Source organism: Desmodus rotundus, chromosome 12, assembly GCF_022682495.2.
Source record: "Desmodus rotundus isolate HL8 chromosome 12, HLdesRot8A.1, whole genome shotgun sequence".
NCBI lineage: Eukaryota > Metazoa > Chordata > Mammalia > Chiroptera > Phyllostomidae > Desmodus > Desmodus rotundus.
In genome coordinates this window covers 51,983,979-51,998,130 of record NC_071398.1, presented here as the reverse complement: position 1 = coordinate 51,998,130, position 14,152 = coordinate 51,983,979, and the positions used below count along the sequence as shown (strand labels likewise).

General features: G+C 42.4%; 1 pseudogene; it reads right to left on the bottom strand.

Annotated features, from left to right (window-relative positions):
- Positions 1-159: 159 nt before the first annotated feature.
- Positions 160-1,662, bottom strand: LOC112313632 (small ribosomal subunit protein uS13-like; annotated as a pseudogene).
- Positions 1,663-14,152: the final 12,490 nt, after the last annotated feature.

The following is a 14,152-nucleotide window of genomic DNA, read 5'->3' as shown; positions in this document are numbered from 1 at the left end:
TTGTAAGTCACACTGATTTCCCAGTTATTGAAGAGATACAAGTACACTTTTTAGGGTGTATTGTGTACAAGAAAAATTGTGTAGGTTGTGTTCAAGGGAACAGTAACCATGGGCACAGCTGTGTCCCCTAAGCAGAGATCAGGTGTCAGGTCATTTGCAGGCACAGTTCAGTCTCTTCCTTTTAAACTCTTGAGATCATCTGCAGCCCTCAGCTTTAAGTTTATTCACATGCTTGTTTATAATGCTGCTTGTATTTTACAACCTTTTATCGACATGTTTTTCAAGTGTGTACTGGTGTGTCACTAAATCCTACAGAAAGTTTGAATTAAAAAAAAATTTTTACATATATTTTATTGATTATTTCATTATAGTTGTTCCAATTATTCCACCTTTGCCCCATTGCATCCAGTACCCCTTCCATCCAGCAATTCCCCCACCCAATCATTTCATGTCCATGGGTCATGCATATAAGTTCTTTGGCTTCCCCATTTTCCATACTATCCTTAAACTCTCCCTGTCTATTTTGTACCTACCATTATGCTTCTTAAACACTGCATATTTTCCCCCTTCTCCCTCCCATCTGATAACCCTCCAAATTATTTCCATACCTGTGATTTTGTTCCTGCTCTGGTTGTTTCCTTTGTTTTTTTTTTAATTTGTGTTGTTTCCAATTGAGTTGTTAATAGTTCTGATTTTGTTGCCCTTTTAATGTTCATAGTTTTGATCTTTTTTCTTAAATAAGTCCCTTTAACACTTCATGTAATAAGGGCTTAATGATGATGAACTTTAGCTTTACTCTGTCTGGGAAGCACTTTATCAGTCCTTCTATTTAAATGATAGCTTTGCTAGATAGACTCATCTAGGTTGTAGGTCCTTGCTTTTTATCACTTTGAATGCTACTCCTTGCCAGTCTTTTCTTGCCTGCAAAGAAATCAGCTGATTGTCTGTCTTTTGGGTACTCCTTTGTAGGTAATGCTTTGCTTTTCTCTGTTGCCTTTAAGTGTCTCTCTTTATCTTTAACTTTTGGCATTTTAATTATAATATATCTTGGTGTGGTCTTCTGTGGGTCAAACTTGTCTGGGACTCTGTGTGCTTCCTGGGCTTGTATGTTTATTTCTTTCACCAAACTAAGGAAGTTTTCTCTCATTTTTTCAAGTAAGTTTTCATTGTGTGTGTGTGTGTGTGCATTATTTATTAACAGACAAGGCCTACAGATTTATTTCTTCTTGGACACACCCACAGTCAACCCTGGTGGTCTTGGTGTGCTGGTCTCAAACACAAAGACCCCAGAAGTGGTGCAGCCCTCTGTGGGTATGAATTTTCTCAGCTGCTCCGCGTCTTCATGAAGCTTATTGTCCAGACCATTGACCAGGACCTGGCTGTATTTTCCACCCTTCACATCCTTCTGTCTGTTCAAGAACTAGTCTAGAATCTTGGACAGGAGTGGTTTCTGCCTAATGGTAATCACTGGTTCCACCTCATCCTCTATGATCTCTTGCCCTCTTGGTGAGGTTGATGTCTGCTTCCCTCAACATCACATGAGCATATCCTCACCCCACACCCTTAACTGCAGTGACGGCAAAGGCTATTTCTGTCACGTGTCGCTACGGGGTTGAGTACTTGCAAATTGTGCAGGAACTTCTCAGGAATCACTAGACACATGGCAGCAGCAGTGTATACACTTCCTGTGGAAGAGCTCAAATAAGTTTTCCATTTCCTGCTCTTCCTCTTAGGGCATCCCTATTATTTGGATGTTGGTATGTTTGGAAATGTCTTAGAGATTTCTTATAGTATCCTTGTTTTTTTGAATTCTTGTTTCTTGTCCATGTTCTGGTTGGATATTTGTTTCTTCCTTACATTCCAAATCCTTAATTTGAATCTGAGCTTTCTTCCCTGCACTGTTGGTTCCCTGTTGACTTTTCTTTATTTTACTTAGTGTCGCCATCATCTCTTCCTGTATGTCGTTGCTGTACTCAGTGAGTCCTTTAGCATCCTGATTGCCAACGCATTGAACTCTGCATCTGACAGGTTGATTATTTCCGTTTCATTTAGTTCTTTTTCTGGGGTTTTCTTCTGTTCTTTCACTTGGGCCATAATTCTTTGTCTCCTCAATTTTGGAGCTTCCCTGTGTGTGTTTCTGTGTATCAGGTGGCGCTGTTTTGAATCCCTTTAAGAGGCACCTGTCGGGATGAATGTGGCTTCTTTAAATCCTTGCTTGTCGTACTTCATTACAGCTCGATTTCCTGACAGTTGAGGTTTTTATTTGTTTTTAGATATAGCTGTGGTTCTTTTTGTGGTTGGCTGAGAAGTGAGGCATGTCTACCTATGACTCCATCTTGCCCAGATGTCTCATTAGTTCTGTATTGCTTTCATTGGGTTACATCTACCCATTGGTGAAAGGGGAATGTTTAAGTTGTTTAATATTGTTGTGTTGCATTTTCTGGCTTCAGATCTTATGTGGTTTGCTAAAAAATACTTAGGTGTCTGTGGTTGGGTGCATAGTAATTAAAATTGTCATCCCCTTGCTGAATTCACTCCTTTTTCATTTTATGATCACATTTTCCTCTTGTAACAGTGTATGAGGTTTCTTTTTGTCATATAGAATTTTAGCTACTCCTGCTCTCTTTGTTTTTATCTGTATGGAAAATTTTTATATCTTTCTATTTGCAGCCTATTTCTATAAGGGTTTTTTAAGATATTTTATATATTTATAGAGAGAGTTGAAGGGAGGGAGAAACATGATGTGCAAGACAATTATCGATTGGTTGCCTTTTGCACACCCTCACCTGGTAGTCTGGCCCACAACCCAGGCATGTGCCAGGACTCAGATTTTATGCTCAATGCACTGATCCACACCAGCCAGGACAAGAAGTACTTTTATCTCATTGTGGATAGAAGAGTTCCTGGTAGGTGATGTGTTTTGAGCTGAAAACAAATTTTAATTGTCATTCTTCTTGCTCTCCATGAGGTGAGGTCATATTACTGAAGATTTTAGGGTCCTCAGTGGGCAGGGCAGCGGATGTCCAAGTATTTAGAGATCTGTTTAGAAGTTTTTGATGGCAAAGATTGCTGGGGATATACTGATGTTATCCCTTCATTCATGATGTTGTAGCCACGGGGATTTCTCTTGATATCCATGCTGAGAAACTCTACAAGTTCTTTTGAGATGAAATTTGTGGGAAGTTGCAGACATTACTGAAAATCCTGAAGTTCTCAGAGAATGGTTTCCACAGTGATTCACAGACCAGGCGCTAGAGTCCACGGTAACACATGTGCAGTGGGTCATAATGGAAACTCGTCCTTGATTTTGAATCAAACGATCTTTGCTAAGACGGTCTCCTCTGCAATTCCTTCTGTGTAGTTCTTTTATACTGCACTTATGGCTGTTTGAAAAAACTGGCTTCCTAAGCATTTTCCCCATTCCTCCAGGGATGTTCCTTATGATGGATAATTTTCTAATTATTTTGGAAGGTGATTGAAAATTTGTATGTTTTATTCTGCCAACATTATTCATCACGAATATAGATTTTTTTGCTTTGGTTTATTTCTGCTAAGTTGTGCTACAACAGTGCTGGATTTTCATCTGTTCTGATTTCTCTTTGGAGTAGAATCATCAGTATTTCATGTAATTGCTTAACTGGGAGGAAATTTTAAGAGTCCTGTGTGTATGACGAGAGGGACTTCTGTCCAGTCATCACAGGTTGGGCTCACAGAAGGTCTGGTGTTTGTGAATGGTGCTTGGGGAGCATTAGATGCAATGGCTTTTTAAAACATAATAAGGAACATGTTTTCTTTAACTTTTAATTTTGTCACCATTGTCAGTGGCCACATATTAGTCTTTTGGTCCCTTCCCAGTGTTGGCACTTTGCAAATTTGTTTGCTTTTTTTTTTTTTTTTTAAAGAGAGGGAGAGAAACATCAATGTGTGGCTGCCCCTAGTGTACCCCACTACTGGGGACCTGGCCCGCAACCCAGGCATGTGCCCCAACTTGGAATCAATCCAGCAACCCTTTGGTTCACAGGCCGGTGCTCAATCCACTGAGCTACACTAGCCAGGGCATGAATAAAATCTTTAAAATATTTTTTTAAATAAATAAAATCTTTAAAAAAATGAAAAAATTTTAAATGGAATCCAATGGATATACAATGTTCATTACTTAAAGAGCAATATGAGAAAATGCTCTGTGCAGCCAGAGAACAGGTAAGTCCCAATGGGCTTTACAGTAAGGGAACTTAGTTCTAAGAATGACAGAGCTAACTTGAGCTATTGCTCTGCTGGAAATGTGGCCACCCTGAATATCTTCTTTCTACAATGTATGAGTAATTTTCATTCCTAAGAACTTGAAGAAAAACAGTGAGGTGAGAAACATATAGGAAGGTGTAAGCCGAGAAATTTAGAAGAGTGAGGGAAGGCCATGACTTCATGTTTCAATCTTCAACAATAATTTATTAATTATGTCGCCTGTTTCAGAGGCTCATCTAGGTCTCAGGGAAGCTTTGGCTGATGTAGTTTGACTCCATGGCCAGGTTGCAGGGCAAGTTGAAGAAATTACCTTGGTCCACTAGGGCTCATTGTCCTCCCACTCACTGTCATGAGGTCCGTGTCATAATTGTGCCTTTTGTAAAGAAGAGGTGAAACCTGATTCTGGATGGAAGCGTCTCAGGAATACAGGGAGTATGTGCAGCTCATCTTTGGGGCCAGATTGCCGTCGATGGCCAACCTATTGCTCTGGATGTTCACCAGCTTTCAGATGACAGGGTCATCTGTTGTGTTGAGTGTGTTGAGATACTCTTGTAGCTCCACAAGGGTTTGTTGCTTTTCTGAGGGTGACCTCAAAGGTCTTATAATATTCTAGAGCCACACATCACTCGCTGTCCTGTGTCTCTGACACTTCCAATAGAGAGACTTCATTAACTGAGGAGAGCTCATTTCTGTTTTTCTTCCCAGGCCCTAAGAATTTCAGAGGCTCATAGTTTCTGTTATGTTTGGTCCCTTTTGGCCTCACTCTAAATTGTTTCTGGGCTTCTAGTCAAGGTGGCAGCAGAGGGAGACATGGCTCCTCTTTGCACAAGCACATCCAAATTACAACTAACATACAGAGCAAACAGCACTCTGACCATCAAATACGGAGTTGAATGGAAGTCTGAGAATAAGGGAATTAAAGAAACCACATCCATCCAGACTGATAGGAGGGGCACAGATGAGGAATAGTCTTGTCCCTCACCCCTGTGTGGTGGATGGACATTTGGGAGGGATATCTGGGGAGCAAGGAGTCCAGCCCCCACCAGTCCCCAGCCCAGTATTCCAGTGGCAGGAGGATAAGTTCCCATAACTTCTGTCTGCAAAAACAAGTGGGCTTTCACAGGTGCAAGAAACCCTGCTGTCCCAAGCAGTTTCTCTGAAAGTCCCCCACACAGGCTCACGCTCAGACTCATTCCCTCTGAGCTCCTGCACTGGCCTAGCAACTTGAAAGGCGCTGTTGAAATACAAGGAGACACTGGTGTCTCGCCTCAAGGCAAGCAGACGCCATTATCCCTTTTCTAAACCCTTCTCCTGCCGTCCAGAGCCAGAAAATGGTGACATACCTGAGATTCCATTCACCTAACAGTGTTGGACCTGCATTGGAGATCCCTAAAGACACTGTCCCACCGAATTTACGGGCCCACCCAAGCAGCTTTTCCATATAAAGGTCTGGTCTTAGCTCATTTCCCACAAATTCCTAAATTGTACCAAACAAACAACAGGTGGCTTCAGTGAGCCCCCGCCTAGCAGGAGCAGCAGCCTGCCTAGATTTATAGCGTGGCTTTGCCTGGGAATCTCCAAACCCAGCACAAATAGCAGCCGTCTCAGATGGCTTCATAGCTCAGGCAAGTAGGCTGAGGGCAAAACTCATGTGGGAGCTGACTGTGGCCTCCACCACCTGGGAAACCACAGGGACAGAGCACATCAGAGTACCACCACCCTGCCCCTGCACAGCTGATCTGCCACGGATGACAGAAGGTGGTGGTCAGTGTTCACAGGCGATCTTTGCTTCCATCTGGCCTGGGTAAATGCCCCCCATCAATCTGCCAACAGCAACCAAGACTCAACTACAAGAGGAGGGTGTACTCAGCCTATATGAAGGGCTCACCTGAGATCCCAGCTTGGGTGATAGCGGAAATTGTGCTCCTGGGCCCTAGAGGACTAATGCTACATTGGGCCACACTACCAAGACACAGAATCAAAGCAGCTCTACCTAATACATAGAAACAAACGCAGGGAGGCTGCCACAATGAGGAGACAAAGAAACATGGCCCAAAAGAGAGACAGATCAAAACTCAAGAAAAAGCAAAATGAAATGGAGATTAGCAATCAATCATGTGCAGATTTCAATACTTTGTTTATTCAGATGGTCTAGAAAGTTAGTGAGGACCTGCACAGTATAAAAAGGATCCAGTCAGAAGTGAAGGATACAGTAATTGAAATAGAGAACAATATCGCATGGAGACAACAGTAGTGTTGATAAAGCTGAGAATCAAATCAATGATACAGAACAGAAGGAAGCAAACAACAACCAATCAGAACAACCAGAAGAAAAAAGAATCCAGGAAAGTAAGTATAGTATGAGTAGCCTATGGGACAACTTCAGGAGATCCCACATTCGCATCATAGGAAAATAGAAAGAACAAGAAGTTCGGAATCTGTTAAAACATAGTGAAAGAAAACTTCCCTAATTTTGTGAAGTAAGTAGACATGCAAGTCCAGGGAGCACAGATAGCCCTAAACAAGATGGGTGCAAAGAGGCCCATTCCAAGACACATCATAATTAAAACGCCAACGGTTAGCCCTGCCTGGTATGGCTGAGTGTATTGAGTACCGGCCTGTAAACTGGAAGGTTGTGAGTTTGATTCCCAGTCAGGATACATGCCTGGGTTGTGGGCCAGGTCCCCAGTTTGGGGCAGCAAGAGGCAACCTATCAGTGTATCTGTTGCACATTGTTGTTTCTTTCCCTCTCTTTCTCCTTCCCTTACCCTCTCTTAAATAAACACAATCTTTCAAAAAGGGGGGGGATGGAAATGGAAATTTAAGATGCAGGCAATAATATATTATGTTGTTCAGTTTCTATTATGTTCCATAATCCAGAGTGAAGAATGCAGATCACTTCACAAAAGAGGAATGTTAAGGTCAAGAAGAAAAAAATAAAATGCCAAAGGTGAAAGATAAAGAGAGAGTCTTAAAAGCAGCATAAGAAAAGCAGTTAGTTATCTACAGGAGAATTCCCGTAAGACTGTCAGCTGTCAGTTTCTCAGAAGAAACTTTGCAGGCTGGAAGGGATTGGCAAGAAATATTGAAAGTCATGAGAAGCAGGGACCTACTGCCAAGATTGCTCTACCCAGCGAAGATACCATTTAGAATCCAAGGGCAGATAAAGAGCTACCCAGACTAGAAAAATAGGAAAGGAGTTCATCATGACCAAACCATTATTATATAAAATGTTAAAGGGACTTATTTAAGAAAAATAATAAGATAAAAATATGAACAATAAATGGCAAAAAAAAGACAGTCTATCAACAATTGAATCTAAAAAACAAACTCAGCGACAGGAAGAATAGAGACCGAGTCATGGATAAGGAGAGTGTGTTGATGGCTGTCATGTTGAAGGCGGGGTGAGCGGGAATGGCTGAAGAGGTGAGGGGATTAACAAGCACACATGGGTAGTTACAGAATAGCCATGGGAATATAAAGTACAGTATAGGGAATGAAGTAGCCATAGAGCTTACATGCATGACCCATGGACATGAAAAATGACTGGGGGACTGCCTGAGGGAAGTGTGGGTGCTGGGTGGAGGGGGGCAAAAGGGGAAAAATTAGGACAACTGTAACAGCATGATCAATAAAATATAAAAAAGAAAAAGGAAAAAGTAATAAGGTCTATGAAGAAAAATAACTTGTCTCTAGAATTTTTTCCACAGGCACTTGCATTCACTCTCTCTATCCTTGGTGCTTTTGGGCAGCATCTGCAGGTTCAACTATTACCAGTTTTTTAGTTCTTTGTCTGGGTTGAGATTCTGATGTAAAAATTTCATCTATATCTGTTGGTGGGCCATCTTCCTAAGTCCACTGTGTCCACTACCTGGATACAGTTTCATCCTTCATGGGATATAAGTGTGTGTTGACATGTGGCATCCATCCAGTCTGTAGCCTTTGTTAGCTGAGATCACCTTAGTTAAATGGCAGGTAGGGCGTATCTGGAATGTGTTCAGCATTTTGAAAGAGACTCCGCGAAACCTGAGGGAATGATGTCTTGGATCGAGGGTGTGATAAACTTTGGAATGTTTCAAAACCTGCAGTGACCAGCCAGTCCAGATTTGAAAAATGATTTGAGACAGAGACTTCAACATGTAGTGCAATGAGAAACAGGAAAAAAGGCACATTACATTTTTAAAAAGGAAAAGACCTCTTACAGAATTTCTATTGATTTAAAAATTTTTATGACATGTATGCATACCTATAATTTTTTAAAATTTAATTTATTTTAAGAAAGAGAGAGAGAAGGGGAGAAAGACAGAAACATTCATTTGTTGTTCTACTTATGTATGCATTCATTGGTTAATTCTTACATGTGTCCTCATCGGGGATGAAACTGAAAACCTTGGCGTTAGGGTCGACCCTCTAACCAGCTGAACTGATGGGGTCCTCAAGGGTTGGACAATTTTAATTGAAGGTAATAGTTAATAGGCCTGGTAGTTAATGCATGTAAAAAGCTATTGTTTCAGGAACAGCAGGTACAGTCCAAACTGACTCCAGGAGACACCATATGCAATGAAGGTGGCGTCCAAGCCATTGTGTTCCAGGGAGAGACAGCCCACTGCCCAGGACACAGATAAAGAAAATCACCGCTCAGCTGATGAAAGAATGTTAGGGAAACTGCCAGGGAAACTGCCAGACTCCAGCTTTTATCTGATTAATGTCTTTCCTGAATTCCAAATCCCTTACCTACATTTTGCCCCCTTATAAAAAAGGTTGGCTTGAAAGGAAAGGAAAGACTTTCTGTCACAGTATGAGGATACCATCATCTCAGATCACTGGTTGTGAATAAAACGCCCTTAGAGGTTCACTCCCTGTCGCTGCTTCTGTGTGCTGTAGGTGACAGGAAGCCCAAACACTGGCTTTTCTGGTTTCATATTTTGGGGACTCCTTTTGGACAGACTTTTGGACTTTCCGATAACTCTGTGTATTTGGTGGGGAGTCCCGTTGCCTGCCTGGACTGGGGGCCCCCAGGGTGCATATCACTAGCACCTGCCAAGTGATTTCACCTGGGAACTCTCCTCTGATTCTCAGCACTTCCTGTCATTTTCTCATTTGATCGAATCACTACGCTTTCTGGTTCAGTGTACAATCCCGGGTCACAACTTAGATTGTCCATAATTAAGATACATTCTGGTTTACAGAGCTCTGTCTGGTAAAAAGATGCCTTCTGGTTTAATTAAGGTACCTTCTGATTTTTGTGACATTATAGAGCTCTTCGCAGAATGGGGGAAAAAGACTCCGTTCCAGGAAGCAGCCCTTTGGGGCAACTTTTAGCTAATTGGTCGACCTATGCTTATAAAGGTATGGCTGAAAAGAAAGTGGTTTTTATTGTAATACTGTTCGGGTTATGCATTACATAACCTAGACTCAGGTCAGCGCTGGCCACTGAATGGGTCTTTTTGTAGTTGTTGTTCTACTATTATTATTTTTTAAATATTTTTGAAAAAATATAATTTTTTAATGATATTTTCAACTTAAACACTATTCACACTGAACACGTATGGCAGCTTAACCTACCCGAATATGAAGTTTAAGAAGCCAGAACCGTTCCAGCTTAGTTAAAAGAAAAGTTGTGCTGCAGACTATTGTAGTGATGGTTAACAAAGCAAGGACAAGCACCACTGAAATCCTATGTTACAATTTCTTTGTTCAATTGCACTAAGGCTTGGTCAAATGTGAGACTTTACAAAGGCATAGCTACAATGAGAATTGCAGGAGACGCAGCTCTCAAATGACACACTTCCTCAGATGTATTTCTGACGGGATAACATACCACCAAAGCCAATACTAGTTCTAACCTGATCACTACCTCAGTAACCAAAGACAGTTGTGTCTACAATGAATTATTTCAAATTAACAGCCTTCCTCAGAAGATTCTTCTTGATTGGGACAAATACAAATTTAAGTCTGAACTGAGAAATTTGCTTAGCAACTAGAACTTAATTTAAATTTACTCACTTAAAAAAAGCTTAGACAGTAACAAATGTTAGTTAATCCTAAGGGACCAGTTTAGTCTCAAAAAAAAAAGAATTCACTAAGTTAAAGGTCATTTAATCTGGTGCTTTGTCTCAGCTTGACTGGCGCTTCTTTCCTTGCTGTCTTCACATCAAGCCATTGGGCCAATTCTGTTTTTCAGTAAATGTTTGACAGCTTTTTACTTAACAGTCTCAGCACTTTTATTAAGCATGCAAGACTAACAGAATTTTGGCAATGCATAAGTGTAACACAGTGACGAGAGAGCTTTTGCAATGAAGTCTCCTCTAATACTGCCTTCACAGTGTGGCAGCTGTGCTACATCCACCAACAGAGGGCCCCGTCCACTCAAATATTTAGTACTTCACCCCAGGAACAAACTCCTTTGCATCTGGATTCAGATTGCTCTTGACTTGTCTGTTAAATTCCTCTGCCTTTCCATCCACGTGTACTCTGCAAATGGATTGTCATCTTCATGAGAATGACCATTAATAATCACATCTTCGTTGAAGATGCTTGGGCGCTTGGGCTAGTACTGCTGCGACTTGATCGCTCATGGTTGGAGTTACTTGTTGTTTTTAACGCAGAGCACGGGCAACAGGGGCCAGTAGCCAACAAATCTGTCAGCCTCCGTGGATCTCCACAGGCAGCAACGCTCCCCGGGTTTGTTTGTTTGTTTTTTAATAGCATTTTATTTTATTTTTTAAAGATTATTTATTTGCTTATTTTTAGACAGAGGGGAAGGGAGGAGAGAAACATCCATGTATGGTTGCCTCTTGTGTGCCCCTTACTGGGGACCCAGCCCGCGTAGCCCAGGCCTGTGCTCTGACTGGAAATCCAAACAGCGGCCCTTTCGTTCTCAGGGCAGCGTTCAATCCACTGAGCCACACCAGCCAGGGCTGAGTGAGTCTTTAAATTATTGTATTATACTGTAACTAGAATTGTTTTGTCAAAGATCAGGGAAGTGGGACAAAATGCCTTACCTAGAAACTTTCGTGAGTTTACATAATGAGGATGCAGGATTAAAAGGAAATGGATTAATGGTCCAGAGAAAAGGGAATTTGCCTGTGAAAGACGGCAGAAACTCAGAGGAGAGGGCCCAGGAAGATCTAGATATTAGGGCTCCTGTGAGTAAAGTCAGTGTTTCCACGGCCCCTCCAGCCCTGGGAGATCCTCCTTCATTGGCTGAGGGAACCAGGAAAGTGATCCTTAGCTGGTCTCGTCGTCATCGGGAACCCATCAGGGAACCAGACTGGGTGGAGAAGCCCCTACTAGAGCAGGGCAATACCCCGTGTGAAAACTCCCAGTGGAAGTAGGGCTACAGGGCCAGCCTGCTGGATATTATTAGGCACATGCTCCATTTTCTACATCAGATCTATTAAACTGGGAAAAACTCTGAAAGGACTAGGTGAAGGAGTGCAGAGCAGATGAAGGAGTGCACTCAGGCTTTTTGAGTCCCTGAAGCTGCACCTGGCTTCTACACCAGCCTTGGGGCTTCCAAACCTACTCAAGCCCTCTCAGTTACGTGGTCAAGAAAGGCAGGGAATCGCCCTAGGATTCCTCACCCTAATGCCTAGTGACATATTGCAGCCCATCACATGCTTGTCAAGGAAACTAGATCACAGTGTCCAGGGGTGGCCAGCCTGCTTGAGAGCTGTGACAGCCACCTGTGAGCTCTTACAGGAAGCTGAAAATTTTCCTTTGGACAGCCTATCACCATTCATGCGCCCCACCAAGTGTTGAGCCTCCTGGAGCAAAAAGGAAATTCGTGGCTCCCTGCTGGAAGAATGGGCAGGTACCAAGCCATTCTTCTCCACAATCCCAATGTCTCCTTCAAAACTGTAAGTAAGTTAAATCCTGCCTCTCTTCTCCCAGAGCCTGATCGGCTGCACTAATACATGATAGGGCTGAGATAACTGATGAAGTGTATTCTAGCAGAATTGATTTACAGGACCATCCTCTAGAAGAGGCAGACTGGACTCTCTATGCAGAGGGAAGCAGTTTATGGAGAAAGGAAGCAGAAAGGCTGGGCATGCAGTTGTGACTCTTGAAGGAGTAGCGAGGCCCTGCCACCAGGAACCTCTGCTCAGAAAGCTGAACCGATTGCATTGACGAGGGCGCTGGAATTGTCGCACGAAAAGAGAGTGAACGTGTGCACTGACTCAAGGTAAGCTTTCCTAATTTTGCAATCACATGGTTCCATATGAAAGGAAAAAGAATCGTTAACCTCCAATAAACAGGAGATTAAGCATGCAGCAGAAATTTTAAAATTATTAGGTGCTGTTCAGGTACGTTTGCAGGTGGCAGTTATGCACTGCCTGGGGTGTCAGATAGAGGACACTGAAGTGGCCAGAGAAAAAGAAATCTGGCTGGTTGAGCAGTGGAAGAAGCTGGTAAAGGCGTGTTAGTAATGCCTGTGGTACCTCTTCTAGACTTGTCACAATTTGATCCTGAATATTTGACTGCAGACTTAGAGAAAGCTGAGAGCTGAGGTTTGATCAAGAAGTAACTGATAGTGGGTGGAGAAAGAATAACAAAGGAGTTATGCTGCTTCCTGAACATTTAGTAGAGCCAGCCATGAAGCATTTGCATGAGGCCACACACTATGGAAGAGATGCCTATGTTAACCACCTATGTCAGACCGTGGCTCACAGGTCCTGGAATTTCTAAAGCCATAAGAAAAGTAATTGCTAGGTATGTTGTGTGCCAAAAGAACAACCCAAAGACAGATGCCCATCAAAAGAAAGAAGGGAAACAATACCAAGGACAGAGCACATTTGAGGACTGGCAAATACACTTTACCCAGATGCCAAGGGTCCAAGAGTGGAAATATTTGCTAGTCTTTGTTGACACCTTTTCAGGATGGATAGAAGCCTATCCTACTAGAACGTAGAAATCCTCAAGGGCAGTGAAAGCTTTACTGAAGGAAATATTCCCTCGCTTTGGCCTCTGTGGCAGCACCCAGAGTGATAACATACCTGCTTTCATATCAGAAATTACACAGGAGGTTAGTAAGTTTTTAGGAATCAAATGGAGACTCCACACGGCATGGAGAGCTCAGGCTTCTGGGAAGGTAGGGAAGATGAATCACACCTTGAAGAAACATGTAGCCAAGCTGTGTCAAGAAACTCATCTCCACTGGGATCAAGCTCTGCTATTGCCCCGCTCAGAGGAAGGGTAGGTCCTCAGAGTGGGATTCAGTTGAGGTCTCATGGAATAGTGTGCAGGTGGCCATTTCAGGTGATGATTGGGGTGGGAGATATGTATACAGATCAAGAAGTGGAGATAAATATGTACAACATTTAAGTCAGACCTTAGCTGTAATTAATGACCTTGGTTGTATTAGAGACCTCGCCCCTAGTCATTCACTACATCCCTTTGAGCCTGGAGACTTGCTGCTACTCAAGACCTGTCAGACAGGGTCTCCCGAGAGCCAACGAGAAGAAAAGTGGACTGGATCTTGGGACACACTCCTCACCCCCCACCCCTCAGTGAAGTTGGCAGGAATACAATCTTGGATTCATCACATCAGAGTAAGGAAAGCACTGGAGGAACCATGGACCACCGAATCTCAAGAAGACCTGAAAGCCATCTTTCTAAAATAATGACTTACGTTCTTTTCATTACTTCTTGTTTAACCACCTGTTATAGACAACTTATTCCTTTCAAATGAGATGAAAATATTTGGCTATACTTAGCAAAAAATGTTGTAAATATTTCTGACTTTTGTCTTGCAGGAGGAACTTTGGTTGAACAAACATTCACTACGTGTCTTCTACGTGTTTTACTTCCCCGAGAAGCCTTGGAAACTATACTTTGTTTAAACATATCAGTAAGGGAATAACCTACCCTGATATTTATAATTGGGAACCTTTGGTAACTTTAAAGG